The sequence below is a fragment of the Bos indicus x Bos taurus genome, chromosome 3 (assembly GCF_003369695.1).
Source record: "Bos indicus x Bos taurus breed Angus x Brahman F1 hybrid chromosome 3, Bos_hybrid_MaternalHap_v2.0, whole genome shotgun sequence".
NCBI classification, from domain to species: Eukaryota; Metazoa; Chordata; class Mammalia; order Artiodactyla; family Bovidae; genus Bos; species Bos indicus x Bos taurus.
The window spans coordinates 112,487,603-112,504,905 of record NC_040078.1 but is presented as its reverse complement, the minus strand read 5'-3'; the positions used below and the strand labels follow the sequence as shown (position 1 = coordinate 112,504,905).

General features: G+C 49.3%; 1 protein-coding gene across 1 annotated transcript in view; it reads right to left on the bottom strand.

Annotated features, from left to right (window-relative positions):
- EFHD1 (EF-hand domain family member D1) overlaps nt 1–11,586 on the bottom strand; it is a 79,668-nt gene extending 68,082 nt beyond the window's left edge. Inside the window, exon 1 of the mRNA XM_027537933.1 lies at nt 11,568–11,586. The gene's annotated coding sequence lies outside the window, so the exon portion shown is untranslated. The remainder of the gene's footprint in view (nt 1–11,567) is intronic.
- Nucleotides 11,587–17,303: the final 5,717 nt, after the last annotated feature.

Genomic DNA, 17,303 nt, shown 5'->3' with positions numbered 1-17,303 from the left:
ACTCTTGTCACAGCCTCTGCTCCTCCACTGGCAAAGACTTGGAAATTCATTCTTGGAGCATCATGGACCACATGCGTCTCTCTGGGTGGAAAGTTGCCACTGCCAATGTCACAGGGCACACACACACACACGGATGGGAGGGTAAGAGGAGAAGAGCACTGGCGAGGCGTGTGGCCAGTCTCTGGGGGTCCCGGGAGCAGCCCGCCTGGGCACAGCGGACGCCCCACCTGCGGCAGCCACCTCACGCATCTGCTAGGTTGGCCCGGGCGCATCCGTCTTCCTTTCCCCTGGAGCAGGAGACACCATAACCACAACTGTGTCCCGGTGTCACGGGGGGCCCTGGCGTCATTAGGAATTGAAAAGATGTCACAAGCTAGTGTGGAAAACAGGTGGTTTGGAGAAACTGACTCTTCGATCTCTGATTTAAAGCCGTTAGGCAGAAGATCTGGAGAGTTCTAGGGTAAGACGCTGCCTAGCAGAAATAACTCTTGTTCTAGCCAGCATATTTTTGATGGGGAAAAGTAACTTTCAAATACTGCAAAGACAAAGAGGAAGGTGGGGGGTGGGGAGTGACATGAGCAGCTCTAGAAAACACAAGAGACTAAGAAATCAAAACGAGAGCCCCCCTCCCAAAAAAACCCCACAAATATGGACAATTAAGCACTCGACCTAACAAAACCTTCACTCACGAACATGTTACACACATATGCACTCACACGCACATGCTGAGAGTCAGGCAGATGCCCAGAGGGCAAATCCAAACGTCTGCTCTCTTTGGAATTTTCATGGTAAATCTGAGTTTAGGCAAAAGTAAAGACCTCCCTGGGGTCTAAACTCAGGAGGCAGCCTGTCCCCTGCTTGGGCCAACACTGCTCCTGTATTTATCTGAGCCCTTCACAACTGTCTGGGCTCTAGAGTTTATTCTTCATACTCCTGGAGTTTAAATCACTGCTAGACCTTCTCTAACTTCACCTGCAATGGAAGCACCCCCCTTTTGGCCCCTATCAGATCAGATCAGATCAGTTGCTCAGTTGTGTCTGACTCCTTGCGACCCCATGAATCGCAGCACGCCAGGCCTCCCTGTCCATCACCAACTCCCGGAGCTCACTCAGACTCACGTCCATCGAGTCAGTCCATCCAGCCATCTCATCCTCTGTTGTCCCCTTCTCCTCCCGCCCCCAATCCCTCCCAGCATCAGAGTCTTTTCCAATGAGTCAACTCTTCGCATGAGGTGGCCAAAGTACTGGAGTTTCAGCTTTAGCATCATTCCTTCCAAAGAAATCCCAGGGCTGATCTCCTTCAGAATGGACTGGTTGGATCTCCTTGCAGTCCAAGGGACTCTCAAGAGTCTTCTCCAACACCACAGTTCAAAAGCATCAATTCTTCAGCGCTCAGCCTTCTTCACAGTCCAACTCTCACATCCATACATGACCACTGGAAAAACCATAGCCTTGACTAGACAAACCTTTGGTGGAAAAGTAATGTCTCTGCTTTATAATATGCTATCTAGGTTGGTCATAACTTTCCTTCCAAGGAGGAAGCGTCTTTTAATTTTATGGCTGCAGTCACCATCTGTAGTGATTTTGGAGCCCAGAAAAATAAATTCTGACACTGTGTCCACTGTTTCCCCATCTATTTCCCATGAAGTGGTGGGACCAGATGCCATGATCTTCGTTTTCTGACTGTTGAGCTTTAAGCCAACTTTTTCACTCTCCACTTTCACTTTCATCAAGAGTCCCTTGAGTTCCTCTTCACTTTCTGCCATAAGGGTGGTGTCATCTGCATATCTGAGGTTATTGATATTTCTCCCGGCAATCTTGATTCCAGTTTGTTTCTTCCAGTCCAGCGTTTCTCATGATGTACTCTGCACAGAAGTTAAATAAACAGGGTGACAATATACAGCCTTGACGAACTCCTTTTCCTATTTGGAACCAGTCTGTTGTTCCATGTCCAGTTCTAACTGTTGCTTCCTGACCTGCATACAAATTTCTCAAGAGGCAAATCAGGCGGTCTGGTATTCCCATCTCTTTCAGAATTTTCCACAGTTTATTGTGATCCACACAGTCAAAGGCTTTGGCATAGTCAATAAAGCAGAAGTAGATGTTTTTCTGGAACTCTCTTGCTTTTTCTATGATCTAGCGGATGTTGGCAATTTGATCTCTGGTTCCTCTGCCTTTTTTAAAACCAGTTTGAACATCAGGAAGTTCACGATTCACATATTGCTGAAGCCTGGCTTGGAGAATTTTGAGCATGACTTTACTAGCGTGTGAGATGAGTGCAATTGTGTGGTAGTTTGAGCATTCTCTGGCATTGCCTTTCTTTGGGATTGGAATGAAAACTGACCTTTTCCAGTCCTGTGGCCATTGCTGAGTTTTCCAAATTTGCTGGCATATTGAGTGCAGCACTTTCACAGCATCATCCTTCAGGATTTGGAATAGTTCAACTGGAATTCCATCACCTCCACTAGCTTTGTTCGTAGTGATGCTTTCTAAGGCCCACTTGACTTCACATTCCAGGATATCTGGCTCTAGGTCAGTGATCACACCATTGTGATTATTTGGCCCCTATACGCCTCTGTTTTTAGGAATAAGCACCCCAAGTCAGCGGTAATGAGAGTGTTCAGAAGCTGGAAAGTAGGAAGAGTAATATCAATACCAGAAGGAAATGCCTGTTACTCTTCTATGATTTTCTGAGACCAGGTGGCCAAGGCCCCCGGCCTGCAAGTACAGGTTTTAGGGGAGGCTTTAATTTAAGGTACTGCAATCTGTGCTCACAAGAGCCAAGTTCGATGGTCCTCCTTGGAGGCTGCCGAGGACTGGTCCTCAGTACTTATTCCAACCCTGGGTGCTCCCTGACCTCCCTGACTTCAGTCCTTCTGGAGTCAGATCACCCAGCTTCTCTGGCATGTGCCTGGTCATTTTTAGAGCCTGTCTGCAGCAGCCCACAAGGTCTGCGATGGGCTTCCTGGATCAGTACACACCAGCTAACACTTTTACCAGGTGATGAGGACTGACAGCAGGTTTCTCCACCACTGCAGACAGGCAGAGTCATGCAAAGAAAGCTGCCCATCACGGTCACCTTTTCTCCAGATGTCCCAGTTTCGAGATCATAGAACTGACCATGTCAACACCTGGCAGCAGCCAACTTCTGCTTCCCCTCCTCCACGAGGGGGATGCAAGAACCCACAGCAACAGGCTGGACACAACAGGTCCTACCCGTCTAGGAACCTGGGTCAGAAATAGCCCTCAGCTCCAAATCCTGCCCTTGGAACCTCTAGTATAACCTTGCTCCTCATCAAACTGCAGTTTGGTGCAGTTTAATTTACAATCATACCTTCTAAGCTGCCTCAGTGAGACCTGGGTGGCCCAATGGTTACAATTCTAAGTGCAGCAGTGCCTAATAGCAAAGAGTCCCACAGGAGGGAAGGCTAGAAGGCGTAAGGCAGGAGACTACACCATCAGTAACACACGATCCGAAAGGGTGGTCTTAGGGGACAAGGGGTGTGAAATGAACAAAACGTCCCAGTAATTTAATGGCAGATCTAGAAGAGAGCGTTTATAGCTATTCTGGGACTCTCCAACAAAACGCTTTTCCTGGATGCATAGGCATTCATAATACTGCTCACTCTCAGTCCAAGCTCTGGCTTGTACACGTGGTCACGACGCCCTTTGTACAGCAGAGGCGAGCATGACAGAGTGCCCGGGAGGTACCTGGACAGCACACAGCAAGACCAAAGGCTGAACTCCCCCCACAGAACCCTGTAAAAAAAAAGGTCTGTCTATTACAAAGTCACGTGTTCCATTTATTCCGCTTTATAAAGTCAGCAACGCTGGAGGGTGTCTAGAGGAATCTGTCCTTCAGGAATGAGTGCAAAAGGGGAGCACGCAGCTCAGGGACGTCCCTTTGCTGAGCAGACGGAGGGGCCAGCCGGAGACCTCCCATCCGCTTCGGACAAACACGCACATACAGGAAAGGATTACTGCCAGCTTGTGTACTCTCACAAGGTGATTTCTGTATTTCAAAAGCGTGAATTGTCCCTGAGAGAAAAAAATGGGAGAAAAGAGGGCATTCAACACACAAAGAAGCAAGAGGTAAACAGGGTAAGGGACTGTTTTCTATGCCAAAAAATAGTCAATAATGAGAATGTCTGGATTATAGAACTGTTTTGGCATTTCAAATGAACTTGAGAAACTTCCCTTTCTATCCTGTCACTTCTAACCATCTTTCCTGCCTGTTTCCCACTGCTATGCTAATCATTTAATTTCCAAGCTTAGAACTCTCCACTGTGCCCTTCCCTACCCACCACGCGGGATATAATACAAGGAAACGTAAGATCCTCTACAACTCAACTCCTGTCAACTGGCATCCTCTTTCCCTCTCCCCACCTCCCAGAGCAACCCAGATTCCCACATCTGTGCTACGTGCAAACACCACCCCTTAGCCTAAGGCACCATTCCTCCCACACCTGTTTCTTCTACTACATAGAGGGGGTCCTAGACTGGTGTCTTATTAACCTTTGTATCCTCAGCAACAATGACAAGTTGCTGGATTGATGTTAAATGAAAAAAAAGATGAAAGGACGGAAGAAATGTCTTCTTGCCTTATAAGTTTAGTCAAAAGTACATCAGGGGCTACCCTTTCAGGAGCAGTGAAACTACCCTCAGTGTTGGGTTCTGGTTTGCTACGACTTCAAACTCACTTATTTGTGACTTAAGTGAAGATACTGTTTTGAGATAAGAATGATGTGTCAGTTCAGTTCAGTTGCTCAGTCATGTCCAACTCTTTGCAACCCCATGGACTGCAGCAAGCCACGATTCCCTGTCCATCACCAACTCCCAGAGCTTATTCAAACTCATGTCCATCAACTTGGTGATGCCATCAAACCATCTCATCCTCTGTCGTCCCCTTCTCTTCCTGCCTTCAATCTTTCCCAGCATCAGGGTCTTTTCCAATGAGTCAGTTTTTCACATCAGGTGGCCAAAGTATTGGAGGTTCAACTTCAGCATCAGTCCTTCCAATGAATATTCAGGATTGATTTCCTTCAGGATTGATTTCCTTCAGGATTGACTGGCTGGATCTCTTTGCAGCCCAAGGGACTCTCACGAGTCTTCTCCAACACCACAGTTCAAAAGCATCAATTCTTCAGTGCTCAGCTTTCTTCACAGTCCAACTCTCACATCCATACATGACTACTGGAAAAACCATAGCCTTGACTAGACGGACCTTTGTTGGCAAAGTAAGTCTCATATTAAAAAGTCTCCTTTTTAATATGCTGTCTAGGTTGGTCATAACTTTTCTTCCAAGCAGCAAACATCTTTTAATTTCATGGCTACAGTCACTATCTGCAGTGATTTTGGAGCCCAAGAAAATAAAGTCTGTCACTGTTTCCATTGTTCCCCATGTCTCTGCCATGACACTGAATGCCATAATCTTCGTTTATTTAATGTTGAGTTTTAAACCAGCTTTTACACTCTCCTCTTTCACTTTTATCAAGATGCTCTTTAGTTTTTTGCTTTCTTCCATAAGGGTGGTATCATCTGCATATATGAGGTTATTGATATTTCTCCCGGCAATCTCTGACTCCAGCTTGTGCTTCTTCCAGCCCAGCATTTTGCAGGATGTACTCTGCGTAGAAGTTAAATAAGCAGAGTGACAATACACAGCCTCGACGTACTCCTTTCCCTATTTGGAACCAGTCTGTTGTTCCATGTCCGGTTCTAACTGTTGCTTCTTGACCTGCATACAGGTTTCTCAGGAGGCAGGTAAGGTGGCCTGGTATTCCCATCTCTTGAATAATTTTCCATGGTTGGTTGTGATCACAAGTCAAAGGCTTTAGTATAGTCAATAAAGCAGAAGTAGATGTTTTTCTGGAATTCTTTCGCTTTTTTGATGATCCAACAGATGTTGTCAATTTGATCTCTGGTTCCTCTGCCTTTCCTAAATCCAGCTTGCATGAATGAAGTGTATCAGGATAGTATGTGTAGTCATTCATAAACACTAGCCGCTGAGTTAGCCGAGTGGCTCCTGCTGGGGGCTCATCAATAAAAACAGATAAAGAAGGAAGCATGGTAAGGACATTTAGACCACAAATACTGAGTGTAGTGTGAGGAATATCCGAGTTTCCAATTGAACAAAGCTGTCTTTTGCTGATCTTGCTCTCTGAAGATCTTGAGCCTCTCGCTCCTGCAGTGACCAAGGCGACTCTTTGGTGGGCAGTGGTGTTAAACCCTGCAGCAGTCTCTGAAGAGAAGGGACATTCGCTCTGCTGTGGTAAAGCTGACTCCTTTAGCAGTGGAGGCAAAATGTTTAGCGGGCCTGCAAAGATCAGCCTGCCCATCCACCAGTACTGGAGTTTTCTAGCAACAACTGACTTTTATTTTTGAGCTGGCAGCTGGACTTCAGTTCCTGATTGGCAAAGCTCTCTCACCCAGTGCCAATTCATGTAAAGGTACACCTGGAACTAAATTTGGACTTTATTCCCTTCATCTCCCTATGCCTGGAACAATACTGTGAGTAATCTATCACTGGTTTGGAGTATCTTACGTTATTTCTTTACTAGCTAAAAAGAGACATCAGATGCTACTGGCTTACGAAATTACTGTAACTCCCACAGTGGGTCCGTGTTAAATAAACTACTGGCAAAGAAAATCTGTCTCTGAGCATATACTGTCACCGTCCAAAACAAAATACTAAGAGTGTCAGTGAACCCAAAATTCACTGATCTAGACAAAAAGATAAATGGAAGGTGAATTCACAAAGATAGTAAGAATGCTGTTTAGTTTAGAGCTGGACCATCAACTTACGGATCTTTTCTGAAATCACTTTCCTGGCCCTACCCAGTCACACGGAATTTGGCAATTCTCAGGACAGGTACTAGAAGTAATTCAGACACAGGAATACCTCGGAGCTATTGTGGGTTTGATTCCACATCACAGCAATAAAGCAAGTGTCACAAGAAATGGAGTCACACAGATTGTTTGGTTTCTCAGTGCATTTAAAAGTTATGTTGACACTACACTGTAGTCTATTAAGAGGAAATTAGCAATATGTCTAAAAAAAATACGTATCTTAATTCAAACCTTCGAGTGGACAAACTGCATATGTGCTGGGGTGCCTGCTCTGCCCATTTCACAGCCCTGGCTGCAGGATATACTCCAGAGGTCATGCACTGCGCCACACCCAGCCCCAGCCCCTCCCTGACCAAGGCAGGACAGTGAAGGACACTGGTAGCCCAGCCTGGCCAACAACCTGTGCCTCGGTGCCTCCCTCAGCTTCCTCCCTCAGCTTCTCAACCAGGCTGTGAAAGATCTTACAAGATTCAGGAGCTGGGGCAGTCAGTCATATGAGTCGCATGTAAGAACAGTCATGAGGGAATAAAGACAATAAGCAAAAGCAGAGAAGGCCAGGAGGGGCAAAGGGGATGGAGCAGATGAGCAGAGTGGAGAGGAGAATGGGGTTTTTTCGTGATGCTGCCTTCTCTTTGGCGTCCCTGCATGCCTGGGAGACCTAATGGTGCTTATAGTAACTCCTTCCCCGTTATGAAATTTGAGTCTGTAGGGTTTCCTTTTGAAGAGGGACCTGTCCTTGCATCCAAGTCCCACAACATTCACAAGCACACTGTGTGTATCAGATACTATGGAATACCCAACACACAGTCCTCTCCCTCCTTTTTGTCCAGTGGTACCAGCCCACCTGCAGTCCCCAGCCTCACCCCTCCGTTGCACTCATCACCTGGGCTCTCAAGGAGCTCCTCTTCCCCTACTTAACTTGTCCTTTAGGACCCAGACTAAGGGGCGCTTTCTCTTGAAAATATTCCCTGATCTCTCTCTAGGCTGAGTTGGGACCCTGTCGCCTAAACATCCCCACATCAATGTTTGCACTTGTCCTATTCTGTCAGTTTTTTTGTCTCCTGATTACAAATAGTTCACTAGTCTTTTTTTCTTTTTTTCACCGCTTAGGGCCAAGACCAGAGAAGGCAACGGCACCCCACTCCAGTACTCTTGCCTGGAAACTCCCATGGACGGAGGAGCCTGGTAGGCTATAGTCCATGGGGTAGCGAAGAGTTGGACACGACTGAGTGACTTCACTTTCACTTTTCACTTTTATGCATTGGAGAAGAAAATGGCAACCCACTCCAGTGTTCTTGCCTGGAGAATCCCAGGGACGGGGGAGCCTGGTGGGCTGCTGTCTATGGGATCGCACAGAGTTGGATACAACTGAAGTGACTTGGCAGCAGTAGCAGCAGCAGGGCCAAGACAGCTCCTAATTCTCTTCTTTAGGGCATACCCCCAGGGACTCAAACCATTTCTCTCTTCTCAGCCCTCAACTTCCCGCTATACCATCTGGAGACCTTTCCCTTCAACCTTGGTTGAAAAGGGCACAGTTGCTCTAACCCCTCACATTTTGCTAGCTCCAAGCAAAGCATGTAAGTTCCTTTCTTTTTAGTGCTTTTGGTGCTAACCACTACTGGGAAACAGAAAAATAATAACAACAATAATTATGTCAGAGAATAAACAATGCTATTGTGACCCCTGGTCCCCAGCTCCCGACTCCCTTCTAAAACAGTAACTAGAAACCCTAACAGACCTTCATCTAATGCTGTTATTTCTTGAGCGTAGAGCTAAGCAATCTCTGCTCTCCAGGACAACACTTAAGGCAAGTTATTTGCATCCTATCTTCAGAGGCTACTTTTCCCAGCTGGATGCTGGATTTGAGCAAAGATACTATCCAGGTGGAAATATCATTGCTCCTTAGACTCAGGCAGGCAATGAGCATCTGAGGCTATCCATGCTGAGTGGCGCCTGATCAGCTCACCAAGCTTCTGCCCAGGTATGTCCTCATACTCTGACTGGACAATTCATTCCAGGTAGGAAATTGGGCTAATCCACCTTCACATGTCCAGTATCAGGAAATGCGGGCAGAAAACAAACATGTTTAACACATGGATTTCTAAAATCAAGGTAATACAAGGCAGAATAATAAGTGCCAAAGAAGTGGTTCAGATATTAGGTAAGAATAGGCCAAAGCTAACAAAAGGAGAACAAGGGCAAAATAATATCTGGCACCTGGATTTGAAAACCAAGTTCAACCCAGTAGGGAGTGCAGTACTTAGAAAGCATCTTAACTGTTTTACATATGAATAGGATCGATAGCAATGATACCTACTGACTTGATGGTGGAGGGAGGCGGGGGAAGGAGGGGGTGTGTGAGGGGGTTAGGTTAAATAAGAAGGCCACACAGAAAAGGAGACTAGCACTCCTCTGTAATCTGAACCCATCAGATTAGACTAGACAAGTCCAGGCACTGGATTTGTAGGACTCTGGCAAACCGAAACAAGTCCACATGTCCTTAGGAGCCACGTGGTGAAGAGTATAGAGACCAAACAAGAAACCTGTGGTCTAAAAACTGCACATTTTTGCATTAAAAAAAAAAAAAAACACAAAAACCCTAAGGGCTGGAGTGCTTTCTTCAGTTGCTAATTTCTAACGAAAGTTTACTCTTTTTCTCATGAATAGCTAGAAGACAGATGTTTAAAAAAATCTGGCTCAGTATAATGAATAGTTAATAATTGGAACTAATTAAAAATGACCCAGGTTAGGGACTTCCCAGATGGTCCAGTGGTTAAGATCTCACACTTTCAATGTAGGGGGCTTGAGTTCAAACTTTGGTCAGGGAACTAAGATCCCACGAGCCACAAGGCACAGCCAAAAAAAAAAAAAAAGAATCCAGGTTAAATTTTGTCAAGGTGTACTTTAACCAACATTAAACAACCTGGGTATGAATCTCACCATATGTGGCCCTTCCTGTTGTGGGCAACTTATTTCATCTCAGAGAGTCTCATTTTCCTTATTTGTAAAACAAAGTAACAAGATCCCCCTTACAGGGTTGTTCGAATCAGTTAATATGTGAAAAGCAGCAAAGTGCCTATGGAAGCCATTACTGCCATTCTCAAATTAGCTTGTCGCAGACCAAGAAATAAGAAATGATTTGCGTAGGACTGGGCCAGATGACCCATGAAGTATCTTAAGATGAAATTTTGATTTCTTCGGTTTGGTGGAGAAAGGAGTATAGGGTTGGCAGAAAGCTCCATTGTGGCAGGACTTCAATCTGGAGCTAAGAGTTGCAGGGTTTAGGATGGGGTTTTTGTTGTTCAGTCACTAAGTTGTGTCCGACTCTTGCAACCCCCTGGACTATAGCCTGCTAGGCTCCTCTGTCCATGGGATTTACCAGGCAAGCATACTGGAGTGGGTTGCCATTTCCTTCTCCAGGGGATCTCCTTGACCCAGGGATCGAACCTGCGTCTCCTGCACTGGCAGGTGGATCCTTTACCAGTGATCCACCAGGAAAGTCCCTGATGACGGGGGGTGGGGCGGTGGTAGTCAGTATAGGGCTGAGCTCAGCTACACAGTAGGCCACAGAAGCAAACTCCCAAAGACTTTTTTCAAGTAGTAGAGCCCTCTCAGCAACCAGGAAACGTTCCTGAAGAGCTGCCAAGAGTGCTGGAATCCAGGATCTCTGAATCTGCACACCCGCACTCACTGACCTGGAAAAACTCCAAGTTCTCCTCAGCACCAGTGGGTCACAAACTAAACTAAAAGTGATTCCATTTTACACGTATATCTCACTATTTAACAAGTTACAAAGTACCTTTAAGCATTGGTGACTGTGATTTCAGCCTCACCACACCCAGTGCAGCAGCAAGACACTAATCACTAATTCGGTTTGGGTTTAGAGACTGGGTAAATTTCCTGCTGTCAAATAACTGGTAACTGGTGGGTCTGAGACTGGAAGTCTAGGTCTTCGGAAGAGAAGATAGATTTACTGCTAGACTACTAGAAGAGAGCCAAGAACAAAAATCTACCTCCAGGTAGAATCGCTGGAGGGAAATGTGCAAAAATATTATGCTTTGCACCTGCAAACTGATGCTGGAACTAGGACTCAAACAATAGATAAGATTCACCCGTTGGGCAAGAAACTGAGATCTGGGAGAGAATGTTGGAAGAGGGGGAAAGGAGGGGAAGGATACTCAGAAGATGATGAAATTTTCCTAACAGCCCAGCCGCTGGGCTAAACGAGGCAGCCACATTACCTCACTGCATCCTCGCAACTCTCTGACATGGGCTCTGTTACGGTCCCTACTTTGCAAATGAGAAAAGAGACTCAGAGGAGAGGTGACCTGCCTAAGCCAGAAGGGTGTGTGAAAAAAGCTGGATTCAGTGGCAGGGCGGCCAGGCTGCGCAAACACCCAAACCGCCGAGATCTCTGCCACTCCACGCCGCGGGTAACCCGCACCCGGGCTGGGCGTCCGAAAACCTCCTTCCGGGCCGCACGGCCACCTCCTGACCCCCGGACACCGCACTTCGCCCTGGGTCCGTGCGACCCTGGGGAGCCCGAGACCCCCGCATCCCTCGTCCCTAAGCTCCTCATCTCCGCTGGCCGCCCAGCCCGCTGCCCGAGTCAGAGAGCGTGGCCTGTGCCTCAGTTTGCGCCGCCCGCACTGCGGGAGGGGGTGGGCGCAAAGAACAGATTGGGGGAAGGGGCCAGGCGGGCGGCCACGCGCCACTCACGCGTCGAACTTATTCACCCTCTCTGCTAACACCGTCACCGCCTCACGGCGTGGCTTCGCTCCATCAGGTCCCTCCGCCTTGGGTCCCACCACTTCCGGTTGCTAAGAGCACAGCGGAACGTTGGCGCGTAGGGCGGGTAGGGGGCGGATATCCCGAGACGCCTTCTTCCTGCGCGGAGGCGTTCAGGTTTGGCGGCTGCGCGGCGTGAGGTCGGGTTTCTGTTCCTGCCCCGGTCCTTGTTCCTGCCTGCCTCCCGTCCGGTTTAGCCAAGTGCGTCCTGTCCGTTTCCCGAGGCTAGCTCCGAGAAGGGCCGCTCCGAGTCGTTGAGGGAGCAGGATCTTGTTAGAAATCCCGACTCCATCCACGGTGGGGCTGCGCAATCCTGGACTTTCTCCTAACCTCCCTGACGCTGTTTCCTTGGTACTGACCATCCTATGCTGTAGAACCCATATCTTCACGTTGCCTTGGGGATTGATCGAGATAGTCGGTGTCAGGCTCTAGACAAAGTAGCCCTCCAGAAATGGTAGCGGTTGTTTATCTTTGCTTACTTCTGCCAGGAGCTGCAGAGCTCCTCTCCACCTTCGGAGGCAGTCAGAGAAGGTGAGGCATTCACCCCAGGTGGCTGAGCTTGTAAGACTGTTACAGGAACCAGCGGTGGTCGCTCCATCATCGAATTACCTGCTGCTCCAAATGCACAGCAGTGCGTGCAGCGCGCACACACACGCTCTGGAGTAAATGCAATGAACCTGCTGATGAGCGATCCCGAAAGCCAGCAACCCTGGCTATTTCCGGGGTCTCTTCCCTCCACAACAATGTCCCGTTGTCAGGTGTTTATGTGACATTGTAACATTTTAAATCTTCACCGGCACCTTTGATCCTGTGATGAAGGTAAATAGGAACCGATATCTGTGCCCATAACAGATGAAGACACAGGTTCAGGAAACACAAATGTTCTTGTGTCCTATCACCAGTAGATCTCAGGGCTCAAGCTCCAGCCATACTCTCAAAGCATGGCCTTACCGAAACCTCCCCCACGCCTCTGCCCCAAAGACCAGCTAGCCACCTTGTTTCCTAACTGGGGCCAGGGAGGCTGGTCAGGGTCTCCTCTCAGCTTCCCTACTTCCTGCCCTTCCTCTTCTTTGTCTTAACCATCCCTTGAGACCAGTGCGGATTCCCTGGCCTTTGAGAAGAGAAGGAAGAGGTGTCATTTTCCAAGCCATAGAACTTTCTTAGAATGTCTAAGATTGGGTCAGAGTTGGGAATTCTGAACTCCAAACCTTATTTATCCATCATTGTTCTGGCAAGCCCCTCTTACTCTAGGCCCCAGTTTGCCCAACCTATACATAGGGGAATAGTGACTCTTGCTTATTCGTGATGCTATGAGGAGCTCTTGACAATGAAAAAAAGAGAGTAAAACTCATAAAATGTTTGGTGCCTACAGCCCCCAGAAAGCAGGCAGATGCCAGGTGGAGTGGGCTGCCTCCCTTCTTTTGAGAGAGCACTGGCCGCCACTCTTCACTTCTCTCTTGACTCCCCTCCTTCAAGAGGCTGCAGGGAACTTGTAAAAGGGAAGGGAGGCCCAGGCCTGGAGGGCCAGGGCCTTGTCTAGCTGGGGACAGAAGAAACAGAGTCCTTAGGGCTTCAGAAGTGATGGGAGTTGACAACACTTTGCTGAAGTCAGGGGAGTGCCAGGACGAGCAAGCCAGTGCCTCGTGCATGCTGATTCCACTAGGGCACTCTGCCCACATGCCAGCCCCGACCACTCCCGGGTTCCAGCTCTGTCTCTTTATTTCCCCAGCTTTCCTCACATAGCCCCCGAGGGTGTTTCCCAAAGCACGTACTCTTGACCTCAGCATCAGAAGACAGCTGATAAGACTCCACATGGCTAGCAGCGATCCTTCAGCTCAGTCAGAGGAGGGCACATAGGAGCAGGGGGTCCCCAGGAAATGGCAGGGTGGACACTCAGTTGTAGTGGGCCATGGGGAAGATGGGGTCTTTCACTCTCCGTTTTCTGCAGGCAGCAGGCTGGGGTGGGCACAGGGACTGGGGGCGGGCAGCCCATGGGACCCAGCTGCAGGGCAGCCAGCCTGTACCCACAGGAGCACCACTCTGCAGAGATGGATGCTCGATGCCCCTCCTGCCAAAACCGGAGTCATTATCAGTGAGGAAGATCAGCTTTCCTGGGCCTTTAAATTACATGCATTTTATGGTTTACTGTTACTGTTGGCTTCCCTGATGGGTCAGATGGTAAAGAATCCACCTGGGTTCGATCCCTGGGTTGGGAAGATCTCCTGGAGGACAGCAGAACAACCCACACGAAGATTCTTGCCTGGAGAATCCCCATGGGCAGAGGAGCCTGCTGGACTACAGTCCATGGGGTCGCAAACAGTGGGACACGAATGAGTGATATAAATGTTGACATATGGTTTACAGGCGTTTTCACCTTGAGTGACACGGGAGGGGCGTGGTCTTGGTCTGGCCCCGCCCACACAGCCAGGTCCAGGAGGGGCCTTGGATGGAATTACCTGTGAAGGCCTCGGGGTCGATGAAAATTCACTCGATGGTCTGACCGTCTTCCTGGCTCAGCTGCAAATTGATCTGCTTGGTGCTGTAGGTCTGGGAGATGGGTAGGGAAAGTAGACAAACTGGAGTGTGTGTAGACTCACCCAGGAGGTCACATAGACCATCACCTGAGGGCAACTGTGGGCAGTTTTGCCTCAAAAAGCGCAGTCAAGAATTTCTGAGTTCTCCACAAAACCTTGGCATGATATGGGGCGGTGGGGGTAGGGGGCGTGGCAGGGAGTCAACTCTTGGAGTCTGGAAAAGTTTGAGTTGAAGGACCAGGAGGCTGCAGCTCCGGTGCGCCCCCTGGTGGCGAGAGCCCAGGTCCCTCTCTCCCACGGTCTGCAGGGCAGGAGGGATAGATGGTGAGAACAGGAAATACAGCCTGTACCTCTCAGATCTGTTTCCCTTATTAAAATAAAAGAAAAAAACCCTGCTCCTCTAAAATACGGGGAAGCCCTCCCACAGACCGCCTTCCCCCACTGATGGAGGAGGACACTGGAACAACCTCAGCTTCCCCCTGGGTCTGAGGGTGCTTTGGTCTAACCTGTGTGTGCACGCGTGTGTGCACTGGTGTCGTGGGCTGGTGTGTTCCTTCTGGCCCACCCATCGCAGTCCCGGATGGCCCTAGCACCTAGGCCAGAGCCTGACTCTCTGTATTTGCTAAACAGATGAAAACAAGAGGGCTGGCGCCTCTTCTGGGCCCAGGGACCGGCACATCAGCTTCAATCTGTCCGAAGCCGTCCAGGATCTCTAGGTTCCCCGGCCCCTGTGGGCTCTTCCCCATCAGCTGTCTTTCACTGTAGCGGGGTGGGGCCTGGTCTGCCACCCCCTTTCGCTTGGGCCCACGTTCACTCTGCCTGGTCTGTCCTCTCCTCTGGAGTGCGGGTCTCCCTTGGAGTGCGGGTCTCCCTTGGAGTGCGCGTCAGCGGAGCAAGGCAGGGTTGGGGTTCGGTGGGAACCAGCACTTTCCACGGTTATCTCTGAACCAGCAGGTGGCAGAGCTAGGGTCTCCCCCTCACCTCCTGCTCCCCTGTCTTTCCTTTTTTCCTCCTGGTCTTTCTGGGGCTGGGGGCAGGTTCTCTGTCCAGGGTGTGGGATGAGGAGGGGCTGTTAGTGATGTCTGTGGCTCCTGCTTCCCTGGCTCTGCTCCAGGCCCCAGGCTCCTGCCTGCGAGGTGGGCCGGCCTCGTCTGCTGACCCTCCTGCCCGGGGTGCCCTTTGAGGCCACAGTGGCTCCACCTCACCCCTCCCACAGGTAGAAGCAAAGTCTCAGCCCCAGCCTCCCACCTCCAGAAGGGGAGGGAGACAACTTTGGACCTTTCAGTCGACCTTGGGAAAGTCCCAGCAGGCTCGAGGTCGGGAGGCCCCTGTGGGCGCTGGTGAGCTGGGCCAGCCCCGCAGCCTCCCTGCTGGCACTGGGCCCTCTCGTATTTGGAGGAGGACAGGAGGGAGACCGTGGGCCTCTGGAAATGGTGAGGAGAGACCCAGGCACTTGCCACTCTGGGCTAGAACCTTCCACACCTCCCCTGTCAGGCCCCTCCAGGCCATGGATGTGCTTGCCCCTCCCTTAACCCCAAACCACCCTGACCTTCTGGCCCTGCCAGGAGGTGGACAAAAGGGCAGCTGCGGGGGGGACTAACCCAGAACTGACCAGGCCACCTTTAAGGGCAGTGTCCCAGGACATGAGGGTGGGACCCACAACTACGCTGGCTCTGCTGGCCAAACATGGCTGGCTGGACACAGAAGTGGGCAAGAGCCAGCTGCTGACATTGAAATCTCAGGAGAGGTGGAAGCCAGGCTCTTCGGATGACAGGCTGCTCCGGCCGTGATTCAGAACTCAGGCCTTGGGATTCTGCCTGTACCTCTGGGTGATTTGGGGTGAGTCACTTTCTATTGAGGGTTGGATTGTGTTCCCCAGAAGTGTTGATGTCCTAACTCCCAGGACCTCAGAATGTGACCTGGTTTGGAAATAGAGCTTTTGCAGATGTAAACAGTTAGTTCAGTTCAGTTCAGTTGCTCAGTCGTGTCTGACTCTTTGCAACCCCATGGACTGCAGCACGCCAGGCTTCCCTGTCCATCACTAGCTCCCAGAGCTTACTCAAACTCATGTCCAATGAGTCGGTGACGCCATCCAACCATCTCATCCTCTGTCGTCCCCTTCTCCTCCCGCCTTCAGTCTTTCCTAGCATCAGGGTCTTTTACAATGAGTCAGCTGTTCGTATCAGCTGGCCAAAGCACTGGAGTTTCAGCTTCAACATCAGTCCTTCCAATGCATAGTCGGGACTGATTTCCTTTAGGATGGAGTGGTTGGATCTCCTTGCAGTCCAAGGGACTCTCAAGAGTCTTCTCCAACACCACAGTTCAAAAGCATCAATGCTTCAGTGCTCAGCCTTCTTTATGGTTCAACTCTCACATCCATACCTGACTACTGGAAAAACCATAGCTTTGACTAGACAGACCTTTGTTGACAAAGTAAGTCTCTGCTTTTTAATATGCTATCTATGTTGGTCATAACTTTCCTTCTAAGGAACAAGCGTCTTTCAATTTCATGGTTTCAGTCACCATCTGTAGTGATTTTGGAGCCCCAAAACAGAAAGTCTGTCACTGTTTCCCCATCTATTTGCCATGAAGTGATAGGGCCAGATGCCATGATCTTAGTTTTCTGAATGTTGAGTTTTAAGCCAACTTTTTCACTCTCTCCTCTTTCACTTTCATCAAGAGGCTCTTTAGTTCTTTGCTTTCTGCCATAAGGGTAGTGTCATCTGCATATCTGAGGTTATTGATATTTCTCCCACCAATCTTGATTCCAGCCCAGCGTTTCTCATGATGTACTCTGCTTATAAGTTAGTTGAAGATGACAAATAGGCAATAGGAGACAAAAGTCTGGAGCTTGAGACAGAAGTCAGCAGTGGTGATGTAGATTTGTAAACTCCCTGGAAATAAGTGATATTTTAAACGGTGAGAATGGATGGAATCCCACAGGGAGAGAGTGCAGAGGGGAGACGAGAGTGCAGCAGCCTCTGGGAACGAGCCCTCATTAGACAAGTTTGAACGAGAAACAAGAGCCTGGGGAGGGTATGTCTCCCAGGACTGGGGGTCCACACTGGGGGTCCAGTGGAGCAGACAGTGGAGCTGGTGACAACCATACGAATTGGTGGAATATGTAAGAATT